General features: G+C 37.5%; 1 long non-coding RNA gene and 1 pseudogene across 1 annotated transcript; one reads left to right on the top strand and one right to left on the bottom strand.

Annotated features, from left to right (window-relative positions):
* Nucleotides 1–1,461: 1,461 nt before the first annotated feature.
* Nucleotides 1,462–8,740, bottom strand: LOC144354897 (uncharacterized; annotated as a pseudogene).
* A 2,676-nt stretch (nt 8,741–11,416) lies between these two features.
* Nucleotides 11,417–12,949, top strand: LOC102805429 (uncharacterized). The gene is made up of 2 exons (XR_014929785.1): nt 11,417–11,721; nt 12,248–12,949. It is a non-coding gene; the product is annotated as an uncharacterized LOC102805429 (long non-coding RNA).
* Nucleotides 12,950–24,347: the final 11,398 nt, after the last annotated feature.

Raw genomic sequence — 24,347 nt, forward strand, 5'->3', positions numbered from 1 at the left:
GTGGTACAGAACTACACCAAATGGACAAATTTGAGAGAGGACTTTCCACGTATATACATCATGAATCTCAAAGCAATCTGGCAGACGATGGTTTGGAGAAAATGTGCATAAAAATTATCACATAAAATAGACACCTGTGTATGGTGGGGGGGGGCAGTTCTAGAACATTCATGACAAATATCAGAGCAATCTGACAAGATGTTGTTGAAAATAGTCATCTTTGACTGTTCCCTCAAAATAGTGATTTACATGCGATATGAAATGCAACAGATGACCATCTCAGGTAACTGTGGTACGAATAGCAAAGCAATCTAGCTCTCGGTTTCTGATAAGTCATTTAAATGAAACAAGTCATTGAAAATGTCACAGTCCCCGTTAATTTTTTGAAAGTTCTCTTTGTGCTCGTCATATTAAAGCGGAGGGGTTGTCGTGAGCGTGTCCTTGAAACTTGAGTTCCAAGTGGCGTATACAACATATTGTTTATATACATCAAAACATGTGTTCCGTGTAGTAGTAAAATAACCAAAAATAAAAACAACCGTTATTCGGCCATCTTTGATCTGATTATGAAACACACTGATATGTATGATGTATGTGCCAAATACGAATGAAAATGGTACATAAATTGTGGAAATATAGTAATAAGGCCAAAAAATCAGATGGCTGTCAATCGGCCATCCTTGACCAGATTTTGAAACAAATTGTCATGGACATGCATCCTAACATGTATAAAGTACATGTATGTGCCAAATTTGAATGAAAACTGATAGAGCACGTCAAAAATACAACATTTTCAAAAAACAAGACGGCTGCCAGCCAACCATGTTGAATCGAATCACTAAACCACTGCATGCGCATATGTCCCACATAAGGTACTAGACACATGCAAAGAATGAACGGAATCGGTCCACAGGATTCTGAAATATGACTCTGGACAGACTGACACACGGACGGACAGACACACGGAGGGACAGACACACGGAGGGACAGTCAGACTCAGGAACTCACGAACGGTCAGGGACATGTATCCTAACATGTATGATCTATGTACTAAATTTGAATGAAAACTGACAAAGCATGTCCAAAATAAGACATTTTCAAAAAAAAGATGTCTGCCAGTCGGCCATCTTTGATCCAATTGTGAAATAAATCGTCATGGACATGTATCCTAACATGTATAATCTATGTATCAAGTTTGAATAAAAACTGACAAAGCATGTCCAAAATACAACCTTTTCAAAAAACAAGATGGCTGCCAGTTTGCCATTTTAAATCGAATCTCTAAACCACTGCATGTGCATATGTACCACATAAAGTATTAGACACATGCAAAAAATGAACGGAATTGGTCCAAGGGATTCTTAGATATTAGTCTGGATGGACGGAGACCGAAATTAACTGACAAATGTACAACAGACAAACATCAACAGGTCTGGTCATCTTTGATGATAGTGGAGCTAATCATGTCCTGCGGAATACATGTTGTTCTACAAGAACACTTGTAGACGGCGGCGAGATTGGGGAGTATTTGACAGCCTTCTTGGGTCACTTGGCTCCAGGTCCTTCTTTCTTTGCATTCCAGTCTTGTCTGATAATCTTGTACTGACAATAAACTTCTTCAAATCTCTTATGTGAGGGTACGTTTTCTCAACTTTCTCTGGTGACACGGACCATCTGTTGCTTTTTTTGTTGAACTTCCTGTGGTATCTACAAAAAATAAAAAATATGCATTATTGGCAATCTGCGTCGCTAGGATTGCCCTTATAATCTCTTTTGTGTGTGTGTGTCTGTGTGATTTCCAGTGTTTTCAGGTATTATGACTTCTGTGACAATATGGAAAAAAACAAATTTGGCCCATCGTTGTCATAGTAACAGCCCCAAAACTGATTTTTGAATACTTTCACCTCAAATTTATTATCTCCTACCAGTCTTGTAATAGCAGTGTTCAAATGATCATGCTTTCTATTTTGGCTGAACTGTAAATTCTGTTTTCAATCTAGAAAATACTATCGCAAAACAGTTGGAAATAATAAATTTAACAACAGAATATGTCCTAACAATAAAATAAAGTAACTTGTAAAGACTGACCGTTTTTTGCGATCTTCATATACAAGACTCGGCTTTAGTTATAAACCGACGTTAGCTTCACGTTCATGTCCTACCGTGACAACAGCAGAAAACATGTTGCTTGCTTCTTGAGCGGAGTGAATTACCAACCAGCCTACCGGCTTGTAATTTTATTAGTTGGTTTGTAGCTACAGATGTTGTGATATACGATATTCAGCCACATCACATTTAGACAATTGATAAACACTATGATTTGAAAAGGTCACAATAATTGTCAGTCTGTGTGCTTCAAGGAAATCCCCACAAATGACAATACTCTGAATGCATGTATTTGTGTGAACAATTAAATTCTTAACAGAACTCACATGATTTCACCTTTCTTGTTTCTTTTCAACTCCCTACTATGATGCATATTGTGATCGAGGGCTGCCAATAAATTTCTCGCTCTGTATACAGGTGGTGAGTATGCAAATCTTTTGCTTGCGTGCATCAGTATTTGCTGCTGAAATGTTTCGAGTTCAGCTGTACTTCTGAAAAGAAATACAGTAAAACATACAATTACTATTTTTAGAACCATTACCATTATCAGAAATTATTTGCTATATTATATTTAAACACGGATTCTGCTGTCATGAATTTTGGTCTATCAAATTGCCTTAATTTCCTCAAATGACAAAGCTGATTAACTGACCAATCCTGCGTCAATATTTTCTCACTTTTAACCAATTAGATCAGCTGTTTGAGAAGGAGTACTTTTGTTTTAACAAGCCGGGGGGGGGGGTCAAAGTAGTTAGTTTTGTTTTGTGGTTAACAATGTTCGCCTTGCACTTGTTTTGAAGTTCATGTTATCATGTTATGTTGTGCCCAGTGGCTACAGGTATCACACATGTATAGTTTGCTTATTAGTGTAATAAAAACATACCATACTCTCGTCGTTTCTGGTATAGTTACAAAACCTTAGTTTATCCTACGAGCAGAGTCAAACTTATCTACTGGAAAATAAATACAATCTGGAAAACTATCAGGTCATGGGAATGTATACTGTGCATTAGATTAAACTACAATGCTAAAGGCATTTTCCTACCTAAAGTTCAAGTAATAATGAATGTTTTTTAAGACACGTTTATCCAGGACAATCTTTCTGAGTGCCACATGTGCTGGATCACCCTCCTTCAGCCATTCAGTGTCCCTAGCATCTGTGAGAGGTCCATGGTCACATTCATTTTTACCCTGAACATACGTCAAGGTCCATTCATGCTCATCGACAACATGATGAAGCACTCCACACTATATTCCCTGTGGAGAAAAACAAGACATTACTATCACAAATTCATGTCACTACAGTTTTGTCATACTTTGCAATATAATATATATTGCAATATATGTTAGAACAAGCATTATATTTTCACGATAAGTTGGATGATTGGTGTTCACCAAATTACTGTATCAACTGATAGCACAGTGATAATAACAGTTAATCTATTTATTTAGAAAATCGTGCTGGAAAAATAACATGCTGAATGCATTTGTACTTTCCACTTGTTTTCAAACACTCAATGCAATTATTGATATTTACTGTGGGGGTGTTTTTGATGTCTCTGATTATTATTGTATTTAGATTACATTTTTTGCTAACAAGTTTATAAGGAAAACAACAACAATGTTACCAAAATTTCTTCATATGTTGGTGCAGTTTTACAGTAGTGCCAACAATGATTAACAATATGCTTGCTCCATTTTAGTAATGGTCTGCACTGTTTAGCCTGCCCTGCCTACAAAAGAAAGAATCAAAACAGTCAGTGGTCTTGTCATACCAACTCTACACTTAACACTAATTCACTTTCAATGTGGATATCCAAGGAAATAAGTACCATTTTTTCTGAACTAACCCTTTCATTGTCAGTCAACTTTTCACCAAACAGATTTGTAGAAAATCCTTCCAATTTACATTTAATTTGGCCCAAAAAGAGAAAGTATAAGAATTTTTGTATGAAAATTTTGGTTTGAAAATAGTGGCAGTAAAATTATAAATATTTTTCTTTAACTTACCTTAATAATTTTCTTTCCTAAATTCTTAGCCGCATGCCATATATCATGTGAATGCTTTATATCTTTAAACGTATTTTCTGTAAAATGTAACAATTTCAAAAATCTATTAATTTCATAAGGAAAACAGAATAAATTCATTTGTTGGTACTTTAACAGCATATGATACATTATGAACTTAAGGGTACACACTTATTGTACAAATCAGCTGACTTGTTGTGCAGGGTTTGTGCTAGCATCTCAACAAGAATTCCAATTCACAAAATTAAAGGAAACACCAGCTTGCCTGAAAACCCTGGGCCATTTTCTCAATAATTGGAGTACTGTGTTGATAATTCCTGGTTTCTAATTTATTTCATGTTTATGCATTAATCACACGTTATTTCACTTACTCATCAGTGCTCCTATTTGCATATGTGCATCTGTTACAATTTCCTCAATCATCATATCTTTTTCTTGTAGGTGCGTGATACTTTTTTTGGAAACAAGCCTTTTCCATATTCATTGACTTTCTTTCCGTCTCCCTCTTGTCCATTGTCTGAAGAGACAAAATATCTTTGGAAATATTTTCCATCAGCGTGTAGGAGCAGAACTGAGCACAGTACACAGGAGAATCATTTCTCCCATCACCTAAAAATACATTTCATTACAAATTAACAATATAAAGATATGTGTGTTCTCCATTGTCTAGATAATTTTATTTTACAGTAAGGGGTGGCTATACATGTAAGACAACAACACGGTCGACACTGACTGTTTAGACATTGTCAAAAGATCAAGGTCCATATTAAAACATTTTTGAAGCATGACAAAGAAAGAGTAAACTGTGTCAAAAGTAGTATCAGCATTAATTAACACGTACAAAGATTCACTGTAGTTACAACAAAGATAAAATGTTAGTTACAAAAGACAGAAAAATATAAATGGGGTGTAGATATCTGCTTACCAAGTAGTACAACTTCATGATCTTTGTGCTTTGTAAGTAGGTCCTCGTGATGCTTCAGCCAAAACTGATCCACACAAGGAACAAGATAGTGTCTTTGTATTTTATGGAAAGTTGATGAAGACACAATTTTCATGTTCATCATTTTTGAGAACAGAGCAATTTTATTATAATTGTTACCAGAAAGTAGGATTGCTGCAGATGTCATAACATCTCCACTGTGAACTCTTCTATTGAGAATAGGCTGGGAGCAACATTTAAAATCAATGTGCCCACTCGGACAAACCTTAAAATAAAAAAAAGTTGATTGTTTTATTTATAAATATGTACTGCCAAGACATGAGTATTTGCATGATATAACTGAAACAACAACATATGAGAATGCAGTCATTTCAAATTGAAGAAGCAACAAAAAACAATAACATTGTGGTAAACAGGAAAAGTAGACCACAAATTAAATCAGTATGTTTCTCCAATGAGATAGAATGTTGCATCAATGAAAAGATAATTAACAACCAGGATGGGCCACAATACCCTTGTAACATTCATAGTATGGATACCATAATTTCTTTATTAGAAACACATTTAAACCTAAAATATTATTTATTGCTGTTGAAACAACAAAATAATTAATATTTCATTTTGATCATACAAACACTTTTGTCAAATTACATAAGTGCATGCGCTGATAATAAAGGAAACGCGATATAGTACTGCTATATAACCAATAGCTGAACATACCCATTTCAGATACACGGCGGATCCTACAAATACAGGAGGAATTTGCTCTACAGGTTTCTTGCACCAACCTACTTGACACACAGCATTAATTGTTGTTTTAGCCGGGACCATTAGCAGACTCAAATATGTTAAATACATATTATCATCTAACAAGGCTGTGACATCTTCCTCAGTTTTCACCCTGTTCATTCCACTACCTATATCATCTGTTTGTTCAATGCCTTCGTCTTCATCTTCTTCGTCACCTTCACTGTCAGACTGACACTCAAATGGAACATCTTCCAAATTCACACAGTCTGGTCTAGGATGAAATTTAAAAGATCAGTCTGAAAGGGCTTATGGAAATAAATAAAATCTTGTGGGTGTAGTTGGCAGGTCAAAGAACTGTTGTAAGGGTTGAATAATTCATCATCTTATAGTTGCTAAAAATATGCATGTTTATATTGGTTAAACAGTCAAGTAAATAAGAAATCTTTATAATATAGATAATAAATACAATTATGAAATATGAGAAGTTACTCACTGAATAGTAATATTGAAACTTGGTTCATAATCAGGATCATCAATATGATTATCTAAATCATCTTCATCAAATGTCACATCTATACTTAAGCTGTAAAAAGAATGTCAAAATGTCTTGATTACAAAATGCTTATACCCAAAATATGAACTATTCATCATTTTACATGTGCATGCAAGCAAGGGAAAAATGAAAATACTTGTCAACTGAAAGAATTTCTAAAAGTCTCAAAAGTGAACCAGTATAAATTTTTCTGGAACTAATTTTAATAGAATCACTTACTCAAATGGGTCAACAAAAGACTGCGACAATGTTTTTTTTTTTACTCTTCTTCTATATTCTTGATTCCTGCAGATTTAAAATACAAGTACAGGAGGTAATCATATGTTATAAGCAGAATGCTTCAATGACTGCACACATTTTAAAAAGCAATGATAACTTCATCTAACTTCATTGTTTTGTATTCTTGTTAGTTTATTAATAGATTCTGCTATAAATTTCTATTTCTAAAGAGGGAATAGAATGAAGTATATTATTATATATTCAAACATTGCTAAGAATTATACGTCTATAAGTCAAATGAGTATGAGCAAGTAAACTGTTTTGCACAATGCTAATTAGGTCTGAGAATGCCTCCATTCAGAGTAGTCCATTGTTATTCCAATAGCTTTTATCACCCCTTTTATATTAATAAATTCTATATATATATATCTGATAATTTTCTATAAGGATGGCCATTTGTCTTCATTATAAAATTAAATCATAAATAAAATGCTAGCATACATTATAAGTACAGAAACAAAAATTTTACACATGTTCACATACCTTTCATTTCCTGTTGCACTACTGTTTGTTGGTTCATCTGCATCTCTTCAATCCCTGACATACCGTCTCTAACATCAAAAATAAAATAGTAGGTGTGTGAAAAAAGTTGTTTTTTGAAAAAAAATTAAAAATGTTCAGCAAGTATTATTCATATGTACATGTATCAGTATGAAAGAAATGGTTTAGTAAAAAAAAAGTGCAATATAAAGTTAATCAAACACTGACCCTGAGTAGAATTTATCTGTAGTTAGCGCTAAGACAATATGATATAGCAACGGAAGTACAACATCGACACTTAACAGATATTGCTGTTGTGAAGTAAACTCGGATTTGACCAAGCAAACATTTTACTATCTTTTCAGTCATTCTTTGAACGATTATGTTCAACTAAGTATTGCTACACTACAGCAAGTTATTATCAACATTGTCGGTAAATGTACAGCAATTGCTTCCAATGTTGTTGAAGTTGTTTTGCTACAATACAGTTTGTTTTGATACATTTGCGACGCACCCAGACTTCAGCTCGCCGCTCTACTTTCCAACCACTACTTGTTGACTGTGACTGTGACTGTGACATTCACAGTCAACATGTTGCGGAGTAAACAAGGATTACCGAATCCAACTGCGATTCGCGAAAAGATAGTTGAGCTGTATTTAGAAGGAATTTCTATTGATGACATAGCGAAATGGGTTGGTGTGACAAAATTTACTACGTATAATATATGCAAAAAAATTATCTCAACTGGTGATATTGAACATAATACTGGCGGTCCACAGCAATGCCCGAAACGTGTTACATCGAATTATACAAGAAGACTAAGCCAAGTATTTATTTGAGGGAGATTAGAAAAAATGTAATTGCCGAAAATGTGTGTACCATCGATACTGTCCCGTGCTTGTCGACTATTCATTGTGCTATTACTAAATATTTGGGGATGAGCCGAAAGAAGTTGACCAGTGTTGCCACAGAGTCTAGGACGGAACGCAACGAAGAGTGGACTCTGGATTTCATAGATAATGTTACCAACTATGATGTCGAACAACTACATTGGTTTGATGAATCATCCGTTATTAAAACTACTGAAAATCGCGTGTATGATCACACTGAAAGTGGAGCGGCGAGCTGAAGTCTGGGTGCGTCGCAAAAGTATCAAAACAAACTTTATTGTAACAAAACAAATTCAACAACATTGGAAGCAATTGCTGTTACATTTACCGACAATGTTGTTAATAACTTGCTGTAGTGTAGCAATATTTAGTTGAACATAATCGTTCAAAGAATGACTCACAATAGTAAACATTTATTATATAATATGAAATGCTGTCAAAAGAAAAACTTCAGGGATGCAGAAAAGAAACCCAGTCACCTCCAGTAAAACTAAAATACAATGACATTGCAATTTCCACTCTTACCTGATAATAAGAAATTCTGCTACCGCTGCATGGGGAGATAAATGCATGTCTTCTTTTATTTTTTTCCATGGCTCAATTTGTTCGAATATATTTACCTTTCCCGCATTCCGCTTGGCTATCGACCGTTTTTTGGCAGAGTCGGTTGCTCTCAGCCGACCTTTAACCCGCTTCGGCGGAGTCGCCATTTTGATCTGAGTACTCGGAATTGCGCACGCACAAACAATCAGTAACGACGTATGATGGTTTAAAAAACGGAGCTTAGGGTACGTACAATAAACACTTCACGATGTTGATTCAGTGCTTTTAGCGAGCTTATAAAGCATACAGAAGGGCCCGGTACCTAATAATTGAACTAGTTTCAGCTAATAGAACGGAAATAATTGCTATTCATGTAGAACACGTTTGCAATACAAAAAACTAGGTCGTTACAGCTAGTGTATCCTTAAATCAAACGTTTTGTTTACAGACGTTTCTCATAGCATTTAATTGAAATAACACAAATGAGTATAGAAAGGCGACGACGTCAAACGTTGCGGTTAATCAGCGTATTGCAGTTGGCGCGTTCACGTGAGAATACGCTCTACCGTATACGTATGTTTTTAAAAGCAGACGTATTACTAGTATCAGATAAGCAGAAGTATTACTAGTATCAGATATATTTGTTTGTATTTTTTTACATTTGAAGCAGTAGGTGCCATAAACCAAATCAAATCAGAATTCGATGTGACACATTTTCATGGAAACGCTTTGCGATGAACACCCACGTCTCATGTTACCCTATACCTGTACTTGTTCATATCTAAAATTATCATAAAATTGGTATTATTTTTTGTAGATCTTTAATGGTGAAATGTGTTTTCATTGTGGTTTATGGAATCCGCCATAAAATTTCCATTGTATGCATGCTTTTTCCATTTTCCCCTCAAAAACAAGGAGATCACGGGTCATTATTGAAGTGATTGACACTGGTAGTTTGTCCTATACTAAATACGCTCACGTCGAACCCTTCTTTGTTTGTCAAACTTTGACATAGAGCTGTATCTGGATCTATGAACTATTATACGTGGGGGATAATCGCCATTGTCACCAAATTGTTTAAATGCAGAACATTTGAAAGCGCCACTAATTCTAGAATTTTTTTCCATCAAATAATCAAAATGAGGAGGACGAACTTATTTCTCTGTCGACAACTTAATAATTCCCCCCATAGCCTTAAACTCGAGCTTTGGCAGCCCAACGAATAGTTTGTGTATCGTAAGTTTTGGTTTTGAACTTTTTGAGCTAGTCAACCAATCACAAGAATTAATTTACCAGTAGCAAAGTTTCAGGCCGAAATTCTTGTACCAGAAATCATTAAAGCTGCAGGTCGGCGTATTTTCAACACCGTCTGTGCTGACACAGCGCTTCCTGTGACGACACAACGACCAGAAGTGTGTCGTTGCTCCGCGCGCGTCGTGTTCGATACGTGGATATGGGTTCCAATTGACGCACATGCACACGATGAGCTTATAATAGGGGCTCTCGAATCCCGAATACGTACATATGAACTTGAATACTAAAGCTGTCACAGTGACTGTTCACGAATAAATATGCAAATTAAACAAACCAGAGACATTCGATCTATAAAATAAATGTTTTTGTTTCTTTTAATCAAATAAGTAGATAAAGTAAAATAGGATTATCATGGTTGAAGCCTACTCATGAATGCAAATAATCAGAATCTATTTATCTCCCAATAAATTGTACTTCAAGGCATTATAAGGATATACGTGATTTGCGTTAGAAAAGTGCAGTCCCTTCAATAATGCCAAAGCATTACATCACACATACCATTTCACTACAGTAACATTACTTTGCTCATTAACCTAGTTCCCGATAAAATTGTTCTTATTTGCGCTTTGGCTAAAATAGCTCTCCGCTGCCTTTTTACACTAGTGTTTATACACGGAACTTCATAAATTTTGTTTACAACTTAAGTTAGTAATATTCATATTTCAGTGAAATATTGTTTAGTAATTGGCATATTAATACAATACATAATTAAATCTTTGAAACAGCAGAAATTAACAAATAAAAAGCCAATAAAATGTGTGTTTGAAGTTCAAAAGTTTCAATTATTTTGAAGTAGATCGTCCTTTAACGCAATACAGCAGTGTAAACTGATTGTCAATTAAACAATTTTACGACCACCTTATTTCTACAAAAGTTTCATCTATCATTCAGTAAAACAATGACTGAATAAGCGAAATGCCTATAAAATGGAAAATAAAACACATTATGCGTGTATTTTTTTAGTCTACATACAAATGAAATTGACTTAGCAACGCGTAGCGACAGTATGGTGTTGTTCGGCCTTACTGACAGGGTTTTCTTCAAATATTTCACGCTGTTATTATGGCTTACTTCATGACAATTATAACTACTCAGTCTAGAGCGGAGGTACCTATGATGATTTTTTTCTCACTATAAACAAACGCTTTGCAGTGCGGAAACAATTGACTGCCGAACCGCCGAATTTATGAACAATTTATCTGTGAAAAAGTAGACCAACAGCACAAAATCAAATCACAGTGTAAAATCTGCTTTTTGTCTTTTTGTGAGAATTGTGACACAGCTCGTGTTTGATTGTTACGAAGTGACGCGTGTTTGGAATGCGGCCTCGTAAAATACTCTAACCCAGCCACAGATTGTTTATAGGAGGTGAGTTGAGCCTACACCTGCCAGACAAATAAATTATCATGTGATTGGTCAAAGTGTTGAATACCTGGGTTGAATACTAGTCCAGCAACCAATGGGAAGGAAGTGCGTAGTTAAACACATTCGACAGACCATATATGGTGTCCCATAAATCCCTCGGGGGGATAATACGTGAATAATTAGTTCCATACAATGACGATTCTTGTCATCGCATGCGGTAAGGTTGTTTCGCTTATTCCTCGGTGAATGAAAGTGTCTCAGTATCGGTGTCCTGCACAGAGAGCTACAGTAGCCTACACAATTAACTACGTATACTTCGTACACTTCGTACAGCAGTATTCTTGCATCCACACACTCTCTATTCCAGCAACCGTTCGTAACGTTCAAACATACGTATTGGATTGCCCCATAAAAAATGTTTGGTAGAATTGCGACTTTTATTTCAACACGTACTGTACAAACTTTTAAGGTGAGTTTTTCTTTAGTCGTTCATATTAATTAAATCTAATCTGGTATTATTCTATAGTTACCCAAGCAGATAATTCTGAAGAAAGCAAACTCCGTATTAACACGCTATATGAATGAAATCACTCCACTCGCTGCGCAGGACTATAATAACAATGTTTCAACCCGTACCAAAAAATATTCCGGTACGACTGAACTTGCATTTTGTATGACCTTGTTGTAATGCATCAATTAATTGTTTAACGTTATTTTATTCAAAATAAAAATGACGGTTTCGAACTGCCTGTATTCTGAGAATTCTGCCGGTATCTGGACACGCCCAGTCAGACGCAGCAAAAATATACCCCTTTTATTATAGTATTAAGGAAAAGTGCGACGCCCATATTTGACAAACAATTGTTTCATTTGTACTTAGACAACCAATTATTAGTTATCTGAGATTTGATCCATTACTACCACCAAATACTTGTACCGAAAACTTGTCTAATAATTCACGTCATTCATTTTTTTTATTCCTTCCTTTCTTCCAGACAAGGCGCAACATGTTCGCTACTATACCCGGAATGTGCTTATTTGGCGTGCCAGTGTGGGTTGCTGTTGGACTGCCATCTTCAGAAGGACATACCAAGAAGCCGGATATTGACAGAGCAACTACAAACGACCAGGACACTTGCTAACAGTAAATGGACTCAAAGGATTTGGCGTGTTCGGCGATTATGAAACATTGACCGAGTCAACATACAAATGTTATTCAATATATTTAAGTCGCACATTAACATCCAATGACAAGCGCAAGTTTACCCACACGACTTCCTTCATTTACACATCGCACTTGATAGCTTGCTTGATATCCGAATTTCAGTTTATATCGACACGTGTCTTAGTGTATCAAAATCAGCGAGTCTGATTCTTAGATTGGCATTATATACGCTTAAACGTTGGCTGGTTTTCCAACGGATTTTAGAAAGTCAAAACTACGCAGGCAGAGTTTTCATTGATGGCATTTTGATAATGTAGAAAGTTGAGAAAAGTTTGCAAAGTGAGCTGAAACTAGTGCTCTCCTTGAGTGAGAAACTCTCTTAATCATAATTGTTCGAATAATTTGAAAATAAATCGATGAATTGAATGTACGCAAATTATGTTGACTGACTAAATACTGCACATTTTGTGATTGTTTTTTTTCTATTAATTTAAATTGCAAGAAATAATAAAAAAAATGTTTCAATTAATAATGTAGTGTCACGTTTTATTTTGTTCGTGAATTGAATAGATAACGCTGATAACTGGTAGAGGACCATGTGCATACCGTGACATAATGCGATATAATACATTGAAATTGTTGGTGACTAGAATCGTCCCGGGGGGGGGGGGTTGCATGACACGATTGGTTGAAATAATAGTCTCATTTGCATACGTTAATATTCGTGAGCAATGAAAAACTCGTTTTTTCAGTAATATTGTGCCAAAATGCTTTCCGATAGCATATATGTTAGTTCTAAATTGACCTGATTCTATCGTTACGAGCAGAAAAAATAATCGGAAAAATGATGTAAATGTATTTTTTGAGTCACGTTTTCGATCAGATTCCAGCTAACTGTTGAAAAAACTCATAGCTTTTCTCTTTACCATGATCAAAGCAAGTTACGAAATTCATGGAGAATGCAAAGGCACGTTTAAATTTCACTCTAGTACAATTGCTCAAAATGTTTTCGGTGACTTTTATCCGTGACAAGTTACCTAATTAGTATGCATTGCGAGAAAACAGTGTGTGCATGCGCAGTTTGAAATGGAACAGTTTTGAACGCAATATAATCACGCGTATAACTCGGGCTCCAGCAAGAAATTGTGGCGTCAAACTGGTTGTCGGTTGACTTGTTTTGCAATAGACAATAATTTTGGAGCCAATTTTTGTCTATGAAATGTTTCTAAGTTTTGTTGAGGATTATTCTGTAAAGAAATTGCTGAAATTATTTCATCTGTTCGTAAACGGGACGTTGTTGCTTTGACGATGGGCTACGGACGACTGACGTCGAAACGTTCCATTCAGATCGGATGGCGCCCTCTCGTGCCAATCCCCCCTCACTCGTCCTAGCTCATTTACAATGCCACAACTACCACTGTGACCGATATTTGAATGTTACTTTGTGCAGTGATAACGTGGTTTACTATTTAAATTACTAGTAGTTAAAACACCCAAATCACGTGTAAATACGACTATGTTAACAACTACCTGTAAGATAGGATTACACTTAATCTTATAAGATATTTACAGATTCAGAAGTTAATTTTATTAAAGTTGCCGCATTGTCGGCAAAACCGAGTTGAAAGCCCTTTCAACTTGATTTTGATGAGTTACGGTGTTCGCGAGTTATACTGATCGAGATTATGTACACTGGGCCGCAAAAATCCCCGGATGTCCCTATTCTAAAGTGTGTTTGATTGGCGGTGGATGAAGGCATGTATTGAATGACGCATTGCCCAGTTTTGGACTCAGTTATTTATTGTCTTCACTGCAATAAATCCCGCCACAAAAACTTCCAAATATTTTTTTAAAACGGTCACGTTTTTAAAACACAAATATTAAATATTGACCAGAGTCAAAAAACGATGGCTGACAACAAGGTACATTAGTTGTTTTCACCTGAAAAATTTCAGTTAAAACCAAACTGTTGTAATATACCATGGCCAGAAAGTTAACATCATAAACAAATTGCGTCAGTGAATTAACTGAAGTAACAAAAACAATTTTCATCTGCCAAATTATTACGTGGCTGCCTTTTTCTGCGACCGTAGACTTGTATACCTCTTGTTTATTTGTTGATGTGTTTTTTTCAATAGATTGTATGAAAGTCTACTGTGACCGCAAAAAAAGAATAGAATGCTCACAATGTAGCCATTTCTCCCCTTATACTTTGTGTAATATAATGCTTATATTGTTAGCAAAACTTGTCTCATTCTGCAATATCGCCGTTTCATTCTTTCTTGAGGTCACAGTAAATAATTTTTGAGTTTTTACTAAAATATTATTATGACTCCACAAGGAACTCGGACTGTGTGTTTTAAGCAGAGTCATACGGAGAGGAGGACCGGAGTTTTGTGATAACCGTGCCGAATGATCGATAATCCTAAAGGTTGAATGGACAAACCTTTGTTTAGACGTAGGGCTACATTGTATCGTGATAGAAACGTACACAATACGGAGGACTTGTACCGCAGCTAGTCGACCACAACAAAATTCATTCCGCAGTCACATCTTATCAAACGGGCGATATACACAGTACTTCTAAACCGATCACAGTCCGATTTCCTATGACCGGGTCATGAGTAACAAGTGACGTTATAGCGCCACCGCGCGGGATAGAAAAGTAAAATCTGTCTCCGAAAATACCAGTTGTAGCGTCTTATGTAATTTAATTTAAAAAAATTGAATAATAGATTGTCGAGTGTTACCTGGACAATACCGCGCGCTGTACGGCGTTTACCGGAATCGTATTCCATTTTCATTTCTATGTACTAGAAGGTCATGCGCTGTGCAGGACAATGAAGACGAACTGCGACGAAAACACGAAGTCGATGTGTTTTTTTCAGATGTGTTGTCAACAAATGCAGCTTGTTGATGGGTGTATCATGTCGGTAGTCGCGCCCTCTATTGATGAAGTACTTCTATTATATACATGGGGAATATGAAAACCGTTCGAAGCGTTGATCATCCACCAAAGATTATATTTTTGAGAGTCGTTACTATATTGTAGACGACGAACGACTACACAACCAAACAATTATCGATTTGAAGGGCGGTGGTCGTCGCGCCGCGTCGATGTGGGGTCCATAGTGACATACACAACACGTGTAAAAACATTGTTTTACATGACAATCGAACACATGTTGCGCGGCGACCACCACCATTTAACAAAATTGCTTTCCTCCATTTGCGTTATTTTGACGTCACAGGAGCGTTTCGAATCTACGAAGTGCCACTTATGGGAATTGATATTGTTTGGCTATCGCCTCAAATGTCATGGTGCAAGCACAGTCACTCTACTTGGAGTAGAGTGACTGTGGTGCAAGTCAAAAAAGGTAACTACAGGCGGGATTGGCACGAGAGGGCGCCGTCTGATCTGGATGGAACGAAGCAACAACGTAACTTTTACGAATAGATGAAATCATTTCAGCGATATCTTTACAGAATAATCCTCAACAAAACTTTACATAGGCTTTACAGGCCCTACAATTTTGTCTAATGCAAAACAATTCAACCGACGACCGATTTGGTGTTACTAATTTCTTACAGGAATGACTAAGTAACGCGTGGTTTTATTGCGATCAGAATTGTTCAAACTGCGCATGGACCTACACAGTGATTTCTCGTAATGCATATTAATTAGGTAACTTGTTACTGATAAAAAGTAATGAAAACAGTATGGGAAATTTTGAGCAATATCACTGGAGTAAAATATCAACGTGCCTCTTCATTCTTTTTATGAATTTCGTAACGTGCTACGATCATATTAAAGAATAAATCTGTGTCTACTTTCAAAATTATATTGGAATCTGATCACAACATTGTCTACACTAGTTTTTTGATTATTTTTTTCAACGATAGAATCAGCGGATTTAAGATTACCATGTTGGCTATCGGAAGGCATTTTGGCACAGTTTTACTGATTAGGTCACATGGTCACGTGCTTTTGGGTCGGAATCCCAGCCCAGTCGAACAATATAGCGATTACTGGTTGCCTGCGTCCTGCCTGCCATTGGCAAGGGACGCCGGAACCAGCGAATGGTGATGTTGTGAGTACTGATTTACAAACGTAAAATACGTTAGAGAATCTTATTACCTGAATTATCGTACTGGCAATTAAAAGCGGATTTCGAACTACAGGAAAGGTCGTCCCACTTATATCCATTAGATTTTCGTACATGGATACAGTCCTGATTTCCATCATCGTTTGGCTCGTTACCCTGGAAATATTCATAGACCAGTTCTGAACCATCCAACCAACGAAATACACCTATAATATTAAAATATCGATCAAGACGTCAACTTTGATTGGTGTTTGGTTATTTTTGGATTTTAAAGAGGTCCGGACCATTAGGGGTGGGCGATGGCTGAACACAAAAGCAAAATGACTGTTTTCCTTAACTAAGCTTTGTTTTCCATGGTTATTTTTTTATTTCCACTTTGTAATACATTTTTTCTCTAATAAAAAGGAATATCTGCGCTCTTTATATCTATGAGTCCATAGCTCTGCATGTACTCATTCTCGTCATCTGTTCCCATTTGTATGAGAGATGTCGGACTTTGTATCAAAGAGTCCCAAATCTCGCGGAAAAGGACGAAAATTGGTACAAAATAGAGCTATAAGTCCATGGCATGGTTCTTTATGGAATAAGATTTTTTTAAATGCGTACCTTCCGTTTCCCTGTCCGTGAGGCCAATCCACCACTCATCGAATTCAGCTGGTACATTTATCGCAGCGCTAACAACAAACTCCTGTGTCTCTTGGTCGGTGACGAATATAAGATGGCCACCCAGATCGGCGCAATATAACTCTGCATCGCCAAAACGCTTCTCATGGGTGACGAATTCAAAACACGACGATCTGAATTCGACTTTATTCTCATCGCACGAGTTTCCTATTTAAAGCAGAAATACAGACATTCTCAAAATAAACGTGAGAATACGCTCTACCGTATACGTATGTTTTTAAAAGAAGACGTATTACTAGTATCAGATAGGCAGACGTATTACTAGTATCAGATATATTAGTTTGGATTTTTTTTTACATTTGAAGCAGTAGGTGCCATAAACCAAATCAAATCAAAATTCGATGTGACACATTTTCATGGAAACGCTTTGCGATGAACACCCACGTCTCATGTTACCCTATACCTGTACTTGTTCATATCTAAAATTATCGTAAAATTGGTATTATTTTTTGTAGATTTTTAATGGTGAAATGTGTTTTCATTGTGGTTTATGGAATCCACCGTAAAATTTCCATTGTATGCATGCTTTTTCTATTTCCCCTCGAAAACAAGGAGATCACGGGTCATTATTGAAGTGATTTACACTGGTAGTTTGTGCTATACTTAATACGCTCACGTCGAACCCTTCTTTGTTTGTCAAACTTTGACATAGAGCTGTATCGGGATCTATGAACTATTATACGTGGGGGGATAATCGCCATTGTCACCAAATTGTTAAAATGCAGAACATTTGAAAGCACCACTAATTCTAGAATTTTTTTTCCCATCAAATAATTAAAATGAGGGTGAACTTATTTCTCTGTCGACAACTTAATAATTCCCCCCATAGCCTTAAACGCAAGCTTTGGCAGCCCAACAAATAGTTTGTGTATCGTAAGTTTTGTTTTTGAACTTTTTGAGCTAGTCAACCAATCACAAGAATTAATTTACCAGTAGCAAAGAAATATTTCAATATCTTTCAATTATTTCAGCATTATTTCAATATCTTTCAATTCTTTTACCATTATTTCATCATCATCATCATCATCAGCATCACGATCATCATGATCATGATCATGATCATGATGATCATCATCATCATCATCATCATCATCATCATAATATCGAAAAAAGGTGACTTGTATTTGTATTTATATATTTACATATTATATGTACAAACATAGAATTAGAAATTAACTTCAAGTTCATTGTTCGTTACTGTGCATAGTGAATTGTTGATATCCCATATATCACAGAAAGTTTGTATATCTTGTTCAAGTTTGTAGTATTCATATTCCAGCTGTATTCTTGATCGCAGTCTGGTTTTAAATATTTCGAGTGGGTCTACAATTGTCTGGTGCTGCATTTTGTTTCTTCTGCTCAGGTGTATTGCCATCTTAACTGTACTGGTGATATAAACGAATTGGTGAAGAGCATGTTTGTTAACAAATGTCCTGCACTTAGGTGGTGGGTTAATAAAGTACCAGGATACTGGAATGATTTTGTCTGGCTTAATTAGGTGTGCCGTCAGTTGTGTCAGGAAAGTGAGTAAGGGTTGGATTGCCTGACATACAAAAAAGATATGTAATAGGGAGTCGTCGTCCCCGCAAAGGGGGCAAGTGTCCGTGGGGTGGAAGCCGTCGTTGTAAAGATAAGTAGCTGTTGTATACGCACCGTGGATAATCCGCCACTGGAGGTCGCCCTCTCGCTTAGTATTTGGGGGGTAGTAGCATGCTCTAAAATTGGGTGTTGTACAGTCCTGCAAGCTGAGCAAGTCTCTCCATACGGTGTCTAATCTTTCGGGTAGGCGATTTGCGTAGTTTACAAGGGTTATGTATCTATATATGGCTCCCTTTTCCAGTTTGTATAAGGGGAGGTTTAAGTCCGTTGAATGGTGTAGTTCGAATGTATACCGTGCACTTGGTGTGTCGATTGGTTGTTCGCCTCTAAAGTGGTTATTAATAATTGTTTTCAAGCCCATGGGTATTGCATTGTGGGTGGTTTTGAGCATAAGGTCGAGAATACGTAGGGATTTAATTCTTATTTTTTCCACGAAGTCCGCAGTACCTAGCCATCTTTTTTCCTCCATGTTGACAAGGTCTCCGATTTTGGTGATACCGGCGTCGGCTAGATGTGTTAGAGTAAAAGGGCAGCCACGTATTGGGTGTAAAATCATGGGGTTTTGGAAGAGCGGTTCATTAAGGGCAGCTACGAGGTTAGTGGGTTTGTCTTTACGTATTTTTTCTAACGCGTTCCAGCATTGTAGTAATTCAAAATAATAGTCAGGTATTTTATTTTTGCAGTAGTCTATTCCTGTTGTAAGCAAGAGTTCTTTCTTGTAGTGTAAGTCTCGGACCAGGCTGAAGTAGTAGTCCGTGAAGTGAAAAATGGGATGATGAGAGTCCAGGTACAGGTATCGTTGAATGAAGCCTAACCGGAGTGACGTAATGCGTGATTGCAGGTGAACTAATCCTTGGCCCCCTTTGTCTAGCGGTAGGTAGAGTGTTTCTGCAGGCGTCCAGTGTCGGCCCTGCCAGACAAAATTGTTAAACAGTGACTGTAGGTGCAGGATGATTGGCTTAGGTGGGGAGAAACATGCAAGACGGTGATAGAGTTTCGAGGCAATCAGTTGATTTATCACAAGAACACGCCCTCTATAGGACATGGATGGAGCAAACGCGGACCAACTTTTTACTTTTTCCTCAATGTTTTGTGATAGTTGTGACCAGTTTTGTTGAGCAAAGGTGTCGTTGTTACCTAGGAAAACCCCTAGAACTTTGAGTCCTTCTGTACTTCACGATATTCCCAGTGGGTTGTCTGTGCGTCTGCACCAGCTACCAGACAACCTTGTGATTTTTCGAGATTGACTTTCGCGTTTGATGCTTTTTCGTATACTTTGAGGCAGTCTTTTAACTTGTCGAAGTTGTCATTTTTTGTCAGTAGAACTTCAACGTCGTCTGCGTACGCGGCTAAACTTGAGTTGGCTTTAGGCGAAGTGGGTATTGTTGGTGCGGAGATTTGTTTTCTTATGTTGTTTAGAAGTGGTTCCAATGCGATGACGTATAGTTGGCCCGAGAGAGAGCATCCCTGGCGTATTCCTCGATGAATGTTAAGCGGCGATGTAAGTGAGCAATTAATGCGGATGAGCGATTCTATATCTGTATATAGTATCTTGATGAAATTAATAAAATTATGTCTGAAGCCAAAAGCTGCGAGGGTATTGAACAGGTAATGGTGCACACGCGATCGAAAGCCTTTCTCTGATCCAAAGCTAGAATTGCGAGGGATGTATTGTTGGTATTGGCGCAGTATATGTTGTCCCGTAGTGTAGTGAAAGGGCTTTTGCCAGTATCTTGTAGTCGCTGCATAATAGACTAATTGGTCGCCAGTTTTTGACTAAAGTGTTGCCTCCTATCTTTGGGTGTAAGCAAATGACTGCTCGTCTGCTAGACAGTGGGAGTTTTCCGTTTTTAATTGACTGGATGAGAACTTTATGTAAGTCCGTGCCTATGATAGGCCAGAAAGTTTGGTAAAATTCACACGGTAAGCCGTCGATGCCGGGGGTGCGGTCTGTTGAGAGTTGGCTAAGGGCTTTGGTAAGTTCGTCATACGTAATTTCGCTTTCGAGATTTTCGCGGTCGGTTTGATCGAGTTGTGGTAATTGGTTCAAGAGTTGTGTTTGGCATGTGTCGTCAACGATATCTGAGGTGTACAAGGATTGATAGAAGTTGTATATTATATTGCGTATTTCATGTGGGTCTTCTGATAGAGTGCCGTCGGATTTTTTTAGGTGAATGATAGGTTTTGATTTTGCTCTTATACATTCGAGGTTGAAGAAAAATTTGTTGGAAATATCACTGTTCTCAAGTAGTTAATGGCGGGCCCGTACGGCCGCTCCTTTGCTTTCTGTTTGGATTATTTGTGTAAGAGTTCTTTTCTTTTCGTTGTATTCGTTAAGTATCTCATTATTCAGGTGAATGTTTTTTTCAAGCTATTGGATCTCTTCTTCAAGTACGTTTTTTTTCTCCTTTAAGTCGGTAAGTCGGTGTGCTTAGATGTGCAGTATTGCTGGGTAAGCAGTTTAATTTTCCACTTTCCGATTTCACACCACGTAATTAAATTATCATGGTTGCCTTCCTCCTTGCGACATTGTGCCCAGAAATGTTTAATAATATCTCTGTATTCTTTGTGTTTCAAGATATGTATATTCATGCACCAGATTGGGCTGCGGGTTTTTATTTGCTTTTGTGACAGTACTAGTTTAACAAGTGAGTGATCGGAGAATGCGAGTGACGAGTTTTTAATTGCCACTGTCTTAATGCGTGTTTTCATCCAGGTGTTTATGTGGATTCTGTCGAGGCGTGCTTTGCTATTGTCCCTATGCCAGGTATAGTTTCTGTTGTTGCCATGGTGATAGCGCCAGCTGTCCGTGAGTTTATGTTTACTTATGAGGTTGGATAAATATCGTGCTGTGCGAGGTGCGGGTTCGGTGCCGTGAATTCTGTCTTGGTCTGATTTAATAGTGCAGTTGAAATCTCCGCCGATAATTATTGGATCTTCGTTCAAGCCGGAGAGGAGTGTAGAAAGTTTAGTGAAGCAAGCAATGCGTTCACCAGGGTCCGTCGGTGCGTATGTGTTGATGATGTTGGTTTGAATATCGTTGATCATTACATTAGCGTGTATTAAGTGTCCGGGGATTGGTTCAGATTTGCTGGTTATTTCTATGTTGGAATTTGGAGCGAATACAATAGCTGCCCCCGCACTGTACGTAGTGGCGTGCGATAGAATGCATTTTCCCCTCCATATCAACGGCCAAGTTGCCTCATCTCTAGGATTCGTGTGAGTTTTTTGTAATAGGTAGACGTCTGCAGTGTTGTTATGTTTTAAAAACTCAAAGATTTGGAAACGTTTGAGTGAGTCCCTACATCCACGCACGTTAAGGGTTAACACGACAGAGCCATGGACGTGACTAAAAGTATGATGTAAACTTTGTGTATTAACATGTTGGTTGTAAAGGTGGCGTGTTGTCCTTGACTGCGGTGGCTCTTCCGGTTGATTTCAGGTGGCTTCTTATTTTAGTGATCATTTTGTAGATTCGAGCTTGTTTTGATTTGATTAGTGACTGTGATGATCGGTATTTCATTAGTTGTTTTGACAGTTCTCTGAGGTTTGGGTTGTATTCCATGTATGAACTTTTTTGAATGTTCGACGTCTTCCAGAAATTCCTTAATCGATGTAATAGATGCTTCGCAAGATTGTGATATTTCTGGCAAATCGGACATTACTGATTCGTTGTCGTCTGTTTCCTGGGTTGTGTTCTCAGATAGAGTTGCGATGTTCTGTGTCGTAAGCGGCGAGTATGGAGTACTGCCGATACTGTCCGGTACAAACCCAGGCTCTACCAGTGGTGGCGTGGCAGGGGGCGGTGGTGATGGAGGCAATGGTGAATCGAAAAGGAAAGGTGTAGAGGGGGTGTTGGAGTAGGGGTTAGTACCCTATCTCTTTTGTCATCATCATCATCATCACGGTGGTTATTTTGGGTATCAGTATCGTTGCTAGTGGGTTGTTGTTTGTAGTCAGTGTTGTCGTTGTTGTTGGTTGCTCTTTCGGTGTCAATACTAGTATCCATTGGTTGTTGATCAGTGTCAGGTTGTTCGTTTTCGGTGTGTACGTCCGGGGTGTTGTTGTGTTCATTTGGCTCGTGTGTTATAATAGCCTGATCGGTTACGTCATTTGGTGTGCTTTCGTTGCTGTTGATTGGCTCGGTGTTTACTTTGTTGGTTATCTCATTGTTGCTCATAGGTTCCGAAGTTAGTACACGGTCATTGGTTGGCTGTTGATCTACGTGGGAAGATGTTTTGTTGTTCGGGTGCTCAGTGGCGTCAATGGTAGTATTGTTGTCAGGTATTTCAATTGACTGTCGTATGTTTGGACAGTTTCGTTGTATGTGACCTGTTTGCTGGCATTTAAAACATCTCATTTGGTCTGCTGACAAATAAACTTTGTAGCTTTTTTCTTGGAATTGTATATCCGTTTGTCCATATAGTTTACCCCGTAAGTCAGAAATCAGTAGTACAAATGCGTATCTCCGGAAAGATTTTACATGTTTTAGGGCCTTGTTCTTACATCCCAGTGGTATAGATCGAATAGTGCTTATAACTTTACCAAATCGTGACAATTCATTATGAATAAGCGCGTCAGGTATAAACGGTAGTACACCGGAGACAACGATCTTTGTTGCAGGGTTTAATTAGTGGTTCTACGTGTATTGAATATTAGCTGTGGGTCCATAGCTCTGCTTGTGTCGATCTGATGTTATAATAAACGTACTTGAAATTTGTATGGTATTGTCGACACAGTAGAGCTATGGCGACAGCCATAGAGTACCATCCATGTTGACGCCGCAATGAAACCATTGCGCAAATAAACGATTAAAAATCATGCAATGTCTTGTGAAAAACGACTCCAAACTAAGGTCGATAGATTGTACATTTATTAAATACTCACCACAGGAGGAATTGAAACTTAATAATTTCAAATAAAGCCCATTCACCAGAGTATTCTTGGACAGTCACGCTAAAACACAGCTTGTTGCCATCTTACACACACTGGACGAGGTCGGTATCACATGATCAATATGACGTCACGTTGTTGTCATTACGTAATGCGGTTAGAGATTCCCCAAGAATGTACACAACATGTCCGGCATTGCGTAAATAACGTGTGTTCATTGCAACCAACCTTTTCAGAAACGAAATAAAGGTTTGAAACGATATGGAATTGGCACAAATGTTTGTGCCAATTTCACTGTTTATGACAATCTAGTTGAATTGTCCAAGGAACCACAAAATGGTGGTTTTGTTTGCCAAACATGTTACAGTCTAATCTGTAGGTTTGGCAAACTAAGAGAAAAGGCTCAATGTGTTAAAGACGAGCTCAGCGAACGATGTTTTTCTCCCTGTGTTGGATTTAAAAGAAAATCCAGCGAAGAAGAGGCTTCAGGGGCAACGTCTGCCAAACAAGTGGTTTTTTAACTTCTACCAAAAGTTACGGCATCAATGCAACCGCTAGTAGAGAAAACAGACGCAGAGGTATGTATTTAGATAATTCTTTATATAGTTCTAATTTACATTTATCAACCTATATTCAAAGCCATGATTA

This window comes from Saccoglossus kowalevskii, chromosome 6, assembly GCF_978046115.1.
Source record: "Saccoglossus kowalevskii chromosome 6, keSacKowa6.1, whole genome shotgun sequence".
In the NCBI taxonomy this organism is placed as follows: Eukaryota; Metazoa; Hemichordata; class Enteropneusta; family Harrimaniidae; genus Saccoglossus; species Saccoglossus kowalevskii.